At 44.8% G+C, this 5,201-nt stretch overlaps 1 pseudogene; it reads right to left on the bottom strand.

The window, feature by feature from the left end:
- Window positions 1–486: 486 nt before the first annotated feature.
- LOC102383714 lies at window positions 487–1,428 on the bottom strand (annotated as a pseudogene).
- Window positions 1,429–5,201: the final 3,773 nt, after the last annotated feature.

Raw genomic sequence — 5,201 nt, 5'->3', positions numbered from 1 at the left:
TTCTGCACCATAAAAAATACACAAGGTGTGTCTACACCTGCATTAATGTGCTTTTTCTAATGCTCATTAAATTTAGTACCTCCAGTGTGAGGTAATAAATAAATGTGCGTTAAGTTGCCCTAATTCACAGTATGAAAAGCACACATTTTTAAGTGATGCATAATGCGCAGCAGCCTATTTTACTGTGCATTAGCGTAAGTGCATGGTTTTTTACATGACCCTTTAATGTGCAACAAAATAGGCTATTGCACATTAAAGTGCACATACAGATGTACCCACAGAGTAAAGAATCACTGTACTCCACAGATACTGCAGCTTTTAAAATATTATTTCAAAGATACTTCAGAGGAGCTCCATGGTTAATTTGCAGAACCTATACCATGATTAAAGTGCTACTCCAGTACAACTCAAACAAAACCTTGTCAGCAAAACAATAATATCCCGATTTCTGCATTTCTTTTATTCTGACATGTTCTATTTTCCTTTCTAGAGACCAAATCTGCCCAGCTGCCTTTTCATAGCGCTGAATATCTCCCTGTTCCTCAGTGTGTAGATCATGGGATTCATGAGGGGGAAGACCACAGTGTGGAACACGGCTACCACCTTGTCCATAGGGAAGCTGCGGAAGGGCCGGCAGTAGAGATAGATGGCTGGGCTAAACATAACAAAGACAATCATGATGTGGGTGACACAGGTGGAAGCTGCTTTGCTCTTTTCATAGGAGGAACTTGCCCTCAGCCGTAACAGCAGGACCCCATAGGAGATCAACAGAAGGAGGAAGCACATGAGCATGGCCATGCCACTGTTGAAGAACATGATGAATTCCAAGATGTAGGTGTCAGTGCAAGCCAATTTGATCACCTGGCTGATGTCACAAAAGAAGTTGTCCAGCTTGTTGGGGCCACAGAAAGGGAGAGGAACAATGAGGGCAACCTGGATGCTGGAGTGAATCAATCCGCCTGCCCAGGCAGCCACCACTAAGGCCCAACAGACCCCTCTGTTTACCACGGTGGCATAGTGTAGTGGCTTACAGATGGCCATATACCTGTCAAAGGCCATGGCAATGAGCAGGAAGATCTCAGCTGCTCCTAGAAAGTGAAGAAAGAATATCTGGGCCATGCAGGCGCTGTAGGAGATAACCTTGCAGCAGGAGAAGAAGTCAGCCAGCATTCTAGGTGGGGTGACAGAGCAGTAACAAATGTCCAGGAAGGCCAGGCTGGCCAGGAAGAAATACATGGGAGAGCCCAGGCGGGGGTCTCCATGGATGGTGAGGATGATGAGGACATTAGCTGGGAGAATCAGCGAGTAGAAGAGAAGAAATAAGACAAGAAGGAACAGCTGGACCTCCCAGGCCTAAGACAGTCCCAGCAACACAAATTCTGTCACCTCTGTGCTGTTTCCATGCTCCATTTTATCAGTGTGGAGTCCTGTAACACATGCATGAATTCTTGTTATTTTTGAAGCTGTCATTGTGTGACATAGCTATCATTGTGTGTCACTGTAGTTGTTATGAAAAGATCTGGGTCAGGGAGCAGCTAATATCAGAGCATGGTTGTACCAAGTATTTCAAAGACCATGACCAAGGCTGATCTCCCCACATTGTGCAAGTGCTGAACAGACCTCAACTGAACACCAGGTTTTCACTGGGCACATCTACACAAGACACTAATTGCATAGTAAGCTAATAACACTGCATAGTAGCGCATCACACCATGGACAGTGCTAATATACTACTGGGAAGTATTATTAGGCTACTGCGCATCATATCACTAAAAAGGCATTTGCTGGCACTACTGTGCAGTAACTCTGGGTACTGTGCATTTATTTAGTGCTTGGTTAAACAAGCAAAGTTATATAGAAAAAACACAACTATCAGGTGTCAGTTGCCAGAGGAGGAGGAAGGTACCCTCCACCTTTCAGGCCAATAGCTTTGTGGTTAGGACACTGGCCAAGGAGAAAGATAGAAGGATTTTAGGCTCCCTCAACCAGAGACTTGTCTCCTGCATCACTTAGAGGCCTCTCCAGCCTTCTTCTTGGAATTCGGCCACTACACCTTGCATTTTATAGTCATTGGATAAGATGTTTAAACAGCTCTGGAAAAATACCTGTTCCACTGTAAGCAAAGGCCCTGGCTAGATCCCAGCAGTCCTGTGCTATGCATAGCAGCATTGAGCTATGCTCCCTCTAGCTGGTTGCTTTCTTGTTGGCCCCATGTAACCACTCTTTTGGGTGCTCAGTGGTACTTACCCACTTTGTAATTCAGGTACTAAATGACAATTAGACAGCATCCTTCATGCTGGGTGCAGCAGATGCAGACAAACCCTGAGATTATATCTGTCACATGTTTAAACTAGAAGAAAAAGGAAAAGAAAAGGAAAGAAAAAAAAACAATGGAAAAAACAGCCAACACATGCAAGGTGTATACGGCTCATAACAATGAAGTCCCTTGCATAGAAAGACAAGCAAAAGATCTAAGGGAGCAATTGGAGTGAGAAAAGCAGTGGGACAGTGAGTTAAAACAGCAAGCAGTGTGTCATAGTTCCTCAGGTCCTCATGGCCAAGGAGTGTCAGCATGGCTGTTTAACTGAATGCACTCAGAAAGGATCAGAAAAGGTGGAAATGCAAAGACAAACGAGGATCCCAAAGGTAGAAACCAGATAGTTGAAGAATATTCTAAATTCAGGGAAGTCACTCCAGGAAGCTGTGCTTGGTGTCAGAAAGCAGGGAAACACTTAAGGAAACAAGCTCCTGTGGGGGAAGGCCAAGTAGCTGCATTAACTCCTGGAGCCTAGGTTAGTGCTCCCACTTCTCTGCACATTACTAATAGCAATAAGGCCAGTGACCAGGAATATGATCATAGAATTGTAGAACACAATCATAGAAAAGTTGGACTGGAACCTCGGCAGGTCATCTAGTCCATCTGCCTGCCAGACGCAGGATCATCCCTAGCCAAACCATCCCACTCAAATCATTGTCTAACCCATAAATAAGCCTACACAGTCAACCTTGCCACACAACTCCAAGGCATTGCTCCCTGACCCGCGAGAGATAAAGCAGGGGGAGAGTGGCGGTCAGCGTCCTGCTGCTGCAATGGTTGTTAAAATACATTCCAAAGATGTAAGAAGGGGGGCTGTGCCCTTTGCTAGAGGAAGGCAAAGAGCCCCACAGTCTGTAACAATGTGACCATCAGTTAAAATTCCTTTCTGGCCCCGAAAGCATGATGAGGCCAGACTGGGGAAAGCAGAGCAAGCAAAAGAGTGTCTCGTGGTGGAAGCTTTTGGGGGACCCAAGAGAATCAAGAAAGAAACACAAACCTCCTGAAATCTGAAGTATTTTATGTACCACATATAAGTAATACATTTATTTAGAAAAGGCAACTCTGTCGCACTGTGTAACAGCAGAGCTCAATCTAATGACAAATTGCACCATCTCAGCAAAGATGATTAAAACAAATTTGTGCAGTTAAGAACAGCCTGAAACACCCTAGCTGATGCTCACAGAGCAAGGCAAAAAAAAATTAATAAATTCTCTAGATTATAAAATATTGTAACAGAGCAGAAGTCCAAGGCTTGAGGCCCCAAGATCCAAAGGAAAATTCACCACTTGGCAAAAGTTTTAGTAAACTGGTTGCCAGCACTAAAGACCTTATCAAATTAATTAGCAAACGGAAAGGCCTTGATCACCCAAACTATCATCTTCAGTGGAGATGTCCATCTGACCTCCCTCTCCCTGACATTCCTAGTAACAGATAAGTGCAAAATGGATATTAAGAGTAGCTCTTAGGGCTAATTTCATCATAATTATAACCCCCTCATAACTTCCCCAATTCAGGGAAGACCCAGTCAAGATATTCAGGGCCAGTCTTAGCCTGAGGAGCTACCAATCACGCTGGGTTGATGAGCATGAAATGACGCACTCAGTCAATTTGTGTCAAGGAGCTGATATTAAACAGTTCTTTTAAAAATCTCAAGCACAACATCACAGCATGGTTTTTATATAATAAAATACAAATCTGGTGATGAAAGTAATGAAGGAAGGAAGTTCGTTTTAATACTTCCAAGTCAAGTGCAAATTAAAGTCCAAATTCAAAATATCTAAGCATAATATCCATGTCTATTGAGAGACCTATCTTGATACAGGGCTAGCATCTTATGTGCAGTCCCTGGGCCAAAAGAACTAGGGATTCAGATAGCACTCAAAAACCTGGCTTGATCTAGGAAGGAAGGAGCGGAGATGGAGACTCACCCTGCACTGTCTTTAGTGAAGCAGTGGCCCTTCAGACTATCCCCATTTCCATTCTGTCCTGTGCCCAGCCTCCTCCACTCAGCTGTCAGCAGCTATATCCCCTCCGTCTCAGGCAGGGCTGGTTCTGGATATACTGTTCTTTTGGGGGGAAGGGTGGAGGTCTGAGGCCAGAGGAGTGCGCTGAAACTTGGCACCAGGGGGCTTGCTAGCAAGGCAGTGACAAGCCTGGAGAGCCGTGACTGTGACCCCTCCAGGAGGGGTGAGCTAGGCTCTTGGTCACCAGGACAGCAGGAGGAGGACTGGGGCTTCTGCGGCTCCAGCCAAACAGGGTTTTCCCAGCAAGGGGCATTGTAGGATCCTTTCTGCAAGCTAATGAGAATGAAAACCCTTCAGAGAGGATTACTTCTGGGAAGTAAGTCTCTACTGGGAATTTAGTCACAAGTGCCTATCTGGGCTTTTAGGAGCCAAACTACTTTTGTAAATTACTTCTAAGTAATGAGATAAAAGTCCATGGCTGAGTCAAGAGCTGAACCTCAGATTCTTACGTGCAAATACGTGCTTTCACCTGCACAACCAGTGCCTACAGATGCTGCACAGCAGGGAGAATGAAGATCATGGTTTTTTGTTTTTTTTAATTACAGTGAAGTCACTTTAACACAGCTTAATCCACATCTTATCTAGAACCAAAAACCCTTGGCAAACCACTTGTCATTAGATCTGTGAGAGGGTGGGAGTCTGAAGACAGGTAGAAGACAGGATTGAGGTGTACCTTATAGACCAGGGACGGACAATTATTATGGGTGGAGGACCGCTTACTGAGTTCTGGCAAGTCATCGAGGGCCACATGATAGGCAGCCCAGGACAGATTAATATAAATTTTCTAAATTTTTAGGAGCCCCGCAGGCCAGATAGATGACCTAGCGGGCCACGTCTGGCCTGTGGGTCACATTTTGCCC

The sequence above is a fragment of the Alligator sinensis genome, unplaced genomic scaffold, assembly GCF_000455745.1.
Source record: "Alligator sinensis unplaced genomic scaffold, ASM45574v1 scaffold842_1, whole genome shotgun sequence".
NCBI lineage: Eukaryota > Metazoa > Chordata > Crocodylia > Alligatoridae > Alligator > Alligator sinensis.
The sequence above is the reverse complement of the archived record's forward strand: the minus strand, read 5'-3'. Positions and strand labels throughout refer to the sequence as shown.